The sequence below is a fragment of the Acyrthosiphon pisum genome, chromosome X (genome assembly GCF_005508785.2).
Source record: "Acyrthosiphon pisum isolate AL4f chromosome X, pea_aphid_22Mar2018_4r6ur, whole genome shotgun sequence".
Lineage (NCBI taxonomy): Eukaryota > Metazoa > Arthropoda > Insecta > Hemiptera > Aphididae > Acyrthosiphon > Acyrthosiphon pisum.
This window is the reverse complement of record NC_042493.1, coordinates 107,971,660-107,978,562: the sequence shown is the minus strand read 5'-3', so window position 1 is coordinate 107,978,562 and position 6,903 is coordinate 107,971,660. Positions and strand designations below refer to the sequence as shown.

Below are 6,903 nucleotides of genomic sequence, written 5' to 3'. Positions count from 1 at the left end.
GCACACGAATTGTCTCCACTGACCGCACACTCGAAACGGACGCCTGAGCCCCGCACCGCGACCTGCAGGAACTCCATGAACGCGGTGATTATTTGGGCGGTACAATTGCCGATAGGCCGACACTTGTCACCGCCTAACATCAGCCACGTAAAAACGGACGTATCACTGAGGCCGCGGCGAAGGATGTGTACGGCGGGGTTGTACGCTTGCACGTACCGGCACATGGGGAGAAGGTGCTAAATCATACAATAACAATCATTAAAAATCAATATTAAGTAATTTAAAAGAAAAAAATAATTACTTGAAAGGGTTGCCGAACTCCATCGGCGGTACAATACCGGTGGTCGTACACCCCCATACCAGGGTAAAACCTGACCCCACTGAGCGACCGCCGGGCTGCCTCACGGCTCACCAACACCACCCTCACCGACGACTTCATTGCAAATTCAACGCCAAAATGGCATTGAACAATTACCACTGAAGCGTGGTAAGGGTCTAGGTACTGGCCAATTAGAGTGAGGGCAGCATCCTGTGGCAACTGCAGCCCATGGAGCGCCACGTTAAACCTAAAATTTAATAAATTAATGCACAATTACACCAAGGAAAATACAAAAGAAATACACAAGATAACACTTACAAATAACAACCAAACGTTCGGTCTTCGGTGGTCAACCGATCCACCTCGAATGCCAACTTCGGTCAGTCAGCGGGGTGGATATTAGCCACTTACTAATAAACGGGTTCCTGGCCCCCTTCCGCCTACTACGACAGCCTGCGACCAACTTGTGGATAGCTGGGCCCAGAACTATGTCGAAGAAGTGCTTCCGGTGATCGTACCCGACGACCTCTTCCACGTCGAGATCGTCCTCCGAGGTATCAGAAGACGGTTTGGAGGAGCGAAGTCCCGTCGGGATGCTAACCAGGACCCTAATGGGTGGGTTATCCCCTAAGGTAAACTCGACGTGAGAGTAGGCTATAACATTAAAACAAATTAATAAACCTAACTTAACGTCAATTAAACGTTCATACTCACTCTTCCGAAACACACCGAATATCCCCTGCTACAGTTTGGTGTTCTTGCACGGGAAACAGTTGCCGGTGACGTTGACATCGAATGGCGTGTTTATCTGTGTTGATGCGTTGCCGATTTTTCGAAATTTGCATTTTCAAGCAAGATATGGGTATGTGAAATAGCAACAATTAAAAATGCTCATATCTCGCTTGAAAATTAAAAAATCGAATAAAAGTCAACGCTTAAGCACATATAATGTTATTATCTGAAAAAAATGATTATAGGTTAAATCACTCTAATATCAAAACTACCACCAAACTACTGAAAATAGTGAACGAAAATTTGCTTTGTCGTACGTGCGTAAGACGGCGAAAACAAATGCATGGGTAGCATCCTCTTAATAGGAATATAATATATAATTAGAGAAACGAATATCAAATGCTTAAATGTTCCTCATAAAAAGAAACAGAGACCAATTTAATTCAGTATACTTATGGACACTTCTGGGCACTGACCAAATAAAAAAACAAAAAAATGTTGCTCCTCTTACTTAAAAAAAACCCTTTCCATTGAAATAATTGGTATATGTGTATACTATTCTACCCATTTTGTCATACTCTTACCAACCACTCAACCTAAGGTACCTAACATTAAAAATATTGATAATTGTTGTACTTTAAACCTGATTAATTGAATGATCTATACTCCTATAAGTGCTATTACACCTATATGCTAATTTGACCATTAAAGCTACGTTTTGATGACATTGGCTGTCGCACCAGATCCCCTCCATATTACCATAGGGCATAGAACAATAATAATCTTATTACTATTACCGATATTTGGCGATACCTTTATCATTATTTATAATTATCTATGACCACGGTCTTATAAGATAATAGAATTGATTAAAATATTATACCATATTAATTAATTAATGATAATAGTAAAGAAAAATCAATCAGTTGTAATAAACTGAATAGTGAATACTGTTTACTGATAATAAACTTTAAAACTTGTAAAGTAAAATACAAACCATGTGGCCATGCAGCATAGCACTATTACTTAAATAGTTAAATATTAAATGTATAATGTAATTAATAATTGAACCAGTTAGTTTATGTTATAAACCGTTATAATTATACAGACAGTTTAAATTTCTTTAATAGCATAATATACCTAACAAAATAGTTGTTGAATCATTAAGTTTGTCAAAAATATTCCATTGAACTAATTTTAATTACTTTATACCTAAGTTGTAATTTTGGATATATTTATGTATTTTATTTGATACTTCAATCAAAAATATATGTATTTAAGTTTATATTATTAAGTGTGATTTAAATATATATATACCTACCACTTGGAAAGCACAACATTTGTACCTACATTAAGTTTATTGGTATGTTTTCTTAAAATGTGTACATAGAAAAATTGTTATGATTAATACATTAATTTGTACATGCATTATTATACATTATTATGATGTATTAACAGTTTTTATTTAAATTTTATTTTCAGTTAAATCAGTTTTGTTCATTCAGTTACACCACCAATAAATGTTATTCAAAGTTTGATAACACAAAAGTTGTTTTACTCTTAAAATTATTGAGTGACACCAATATACCATAGCACAAACCTAATAGGTACAACTTCATATATTATTAATTTACTTTTACCATATACTTGGACATAAGTACACAACAGGATGGTTGCCTATCTAATTCATATACATACTTAAAAATATAATATTCTCTGTTCAGAAGTACTTATAAGTTGCATATATTCAAATTTTAAATTCTGGCATAGATATTATTATTAAGAACTGAGTTTATCTGTATTTACTACCAATATACTTGGCCAAATGATTTGGAGATAGATATTGAAATCACATAATTTTCTATCTTCCATTACATTTTCCAAACGAGAACAATGACAAATAAAAATGTTGTTTCCTATATACTATTTAAATAGTTGGAGAGACTACAAAATGAATTAAGTATGTAAACATATTTTTTTAGCATTAAATTATTTGGTTATATTTATCCTTTTTTAATTAATTAGATAGTAAATACTGAACTACTCAAGTTAATTCCAAAGAAGATTAAAAATTAAGTCTGACAATCTGCATTCCAGAAAAAACTTAATCCCAATAATATAGTAAGCTAAAAATATGTTAAATGAAAATAGTACATGCTAATGTACTTTTTTTTTTTAATTTTAAAAAATATTATACAATTAAGTTAATTTAGCTAACAACATCAATCAATAATTGATACTTAAATGGGTGGTAAAATGTATGTTTCTTTATTAATTAAAAAAAAAAATCATAAATTACTCACCTTCATTATTATAAATGGTATTATTAAATATTTTATTTAAATAACTACTTTGTTATAATATTAGGTAGGTATGTCATAATCCTAATATTTATGTATCATAAAAATATTTGTATTTAAAATTATATTATATTAGTGTTTTGCAACTGAATAGTTCCTTCTGTTTGATTGGTGTTGTTAGCTATTTATTACCACCTACGAAAGTTAAAATATTATTAGTAAAATTTTAAAATTTTATTGTATTTTTTTAAGTTAGGGGTTCAGTTCAGTTTATTTCAATTTTTTTGAATACATGTTATGGTCTTAACTCATATTTTGCATAACTGCATAACGAATATTTTGATATAACTGTATCATTTAATTTGGAATAAATTTACCATAGTCCTGGGCTTTTAAATACTATGGTAACACTTTTGAAGAGATATTATATAGTCTATGGTATTAAAAATAAAATTGACCTATAATAGGTACCTATAATAAATTCCAAATTAATCATATCATAATATCTATTGGGTACTTATAACGCGTTATACATCAAGAACAAACTGTGATACTATCATAGATATATAATAGTATACTTTAGAAGTTTCAAGTATACCCAAGAATAATATTATAAAATCACAACAAAATAACTAAAATAGTTATTCTAGGTTTTTAATATGTAACTTCGTCCAAATTTGTACTTAAAATGACTATAAAAATAAACTGTGTAAATGTATTTTTTAGGTTTTTTGTTAACAGAATTAATTAATCCGTGGAATCTTGTTTTAAATTTTCAAATTTTAGATACAAAAGTTGAACATTTTATACATTTTTAACTACAAAATAATGATTCAAATTTAAATTTGATACATTTTGTCAAAATTCGATCTTTAAATGATTATAAAAAAAATTGTGCCTATGTATTTTTAATAATTTTCAACTGCTATTCTAACAATATATCATGAGCCTTGTATTAATTTTTTACACTTTTTGAGCCCAATAGATAAAACTTTATTGATATTTATAGAAAAAAAAACTAAAAAAATTGAAAACTGACAATGTCCGTAAACAGCTCAAAAGGTGTCAAATTAAAAGTCCTAAAAAGTGATGACAGACACAAAAAAAAAAACACACATCATTGTAAAATCAATACATTCATCGTTCCACTCAGAATCTAACACACATCATTGTAAAATCAATACATTCATCGTTTCACTCAGAATCTTAAATATCTTAATAATTAATGGTGAAATATATTTTAAACCTAATAGGTATGTACATATTATTATAGGTACCTAAATCTTGTGGTGGATCACTTCTAGTAAATTGGTAAATCACCTGCTATACAAATGCCTTTTATAGTGGTTCATAATAATAGAAATATAAAATGGAGTGATTTCATTCACGACATATTGGAATAGCTAAGTTGTTTTTTACATATTACCTTATTGTTTGTAACAATATTCATAATTTTATTATTGTATTGTTAAAATATAACGTAATATATTATAAATTTAAATTACAAGACATAGTAACAGATGGAGAAGAAATTGCAAAACAATTTGGGAATTACTTCAATGAATTACTCAACCCGCATACACGACAATTCCATCCACAAATAGAGTACTATACTGCAGACCCCGAAGACATGGACCCAACAGACGAGGAATTAATGCAGTGATAAATGGATATGAAAAACAACAAATCACCGGGTGAAGATGGATAAGCCGCGGAACTTTTTAAGTACGGTGGAGAAGAATTGATAAATGAAATAGGCAAATTAATCAGAGAAATATGGAAGACAGAAGAAATACCAAAAGAATGGCAATTGCTAATAATCTGTCCAATCTATAAAAAGGGAGATGTTTCGTGCTATCAAAACTACCGAGGAATATCATTGTTGAACACAATGTATAAAGTATTATCAGGTATCATATTAAACAGGATTACGCCGTATACAAAAGACATTATAGGGGACTACCAGTTTGGTTTTATGAGTAGAAAATCCACCATGGACAACATTTTCACGGTTAAAAAACTAGTTGAGAAACATTATGAATTCAACAGGGACTTACATTTATTGTTTGTTGACTATAAACAAGCATATGACTCATTCAATAGAGAAGTGGTATAGAATGCACTCATAACCTTCGGAATACCGTCCAAAACAGTGAAAATGATCAAATTTTGCATGGATAAAACGAGATGTAAAATTAAATTCAACCAACATATGTCAGATGAATTTGAAGTTAAGACTAAACTCCGACAGGGAGATGCATTATCCCCAGTACTCTTTAATATAGCACTAGAAACGGTAGTAAAGACAACGAAGAGCAAATATGATGGATTAAACTTGGAAGAAAACATTAGAAAATGTGGAATTTTAGTGTATGCAGATGATATTATCATATTAGGATCAAATAAAAAAGAACTAATAATGGGCACTAAGAAACTAATAAAAAACAGTAAAGACATCGGATTACATATCAACAAATCAAAGACTAAATATATGGTAATATCAAGACGAGAAAATCATGGAGAATATATAGAAGTTGAGAATTTTAAGTTTGAAAGGGTACATAGTTTTAAATATCTGGGTGTTACATAAATAGCAAAAATATAATAATCACGAAGAAATTAATATAAGAACTACTGCAGCGAACAAATGCTTTTATGGGTTAACGAGCATATTTAAATCAAAACAAGTATCAATTAAATCAAAAATTTCACTATTCAAAGTTATTATCAGACCAGTTCTATTATATGCTTGTGAAATATGGCCAACGACCAAAGGAGATGAAGACAAAATAGCAGTCTTTGAAAGACGAATATTAAGAAGAATATATGGGCCAAAACGAAATAATATCACACAACAGTATGAAAGTAGAAGCAACATAGAATTACAACAACTATATAAAGAAACGAACATAGTAGCTACAATATAGAAGAATCGCATGGGCTGGCCACATATGGAGGTCAAATAGCCTAATGAAAGCGGTATTAAAATGGAAACCCCTTGGGAAAAGACCACTAGGCAGACCAAAACAAAGATGGATAGACAAAGTAAAAAAGACTTTGGAAGAATTTGGAATACAAGATATGGAAGCAGTAGCTCAGGATAGAGACAGGTGGAACCAAATTTGTAATTTGCGGTAATGGCCTTTAAAACCCGAAGAAGAAGAAATTTAAATTTAAAATATTTAACTATTTCATAGTCTTTCACTATTAAATAGTTTTAAATTATTTAAGTGATTCACAATATTATAAATATAAAATTGGGTAATATGTGGAATTTGCAATTTTGAATTAAGTTGTTTTTAATTAAATATATAGGTAAGTGAAAAAAAAGTTGTACAATTAGTATGCATTTAAAATTACTATATGCTAGATGTCTACTTATAGGTTAGGCACCATAATATACTATGTATATTTAAAATTAAGATTACAATGGTAATAACAAAAAAAAAAAAATAACCTATTAGAAGGTAAATTATAAAAACAAGACCTACAAGTTATAGAAAAATTTTAAATTAATATCGTATTGAAAAAAAAATAGTCAATAAAACATTG

At 30.2% G+C, this 6,903-nt stretch overlaps 1 long non-coding RNA gene across 1 annotated transcript; it reads right to left on the bottom strand.

Annotated features, from left to right (window-relative positions):
• Window positions 1-9: 9 nt before the first annotated feature.
• Window positions 10-1,216, bottom strand: LOC107882357. The gene is made up of 4 exons (XR_001678700.2): window positions 1,034-1,216; window positions 638-973; window positions 302-566; window positions 10-236 (listed from the first exon to the last, which is right to left on the bottom strand). It is a non-coding gene; the product is annotated as an uncharacterized LOC107882357 (long non-coding RNA).
• Between the last annotated feature and the right edge of the window lie 5,687 nt (window positions 1,217-6,903).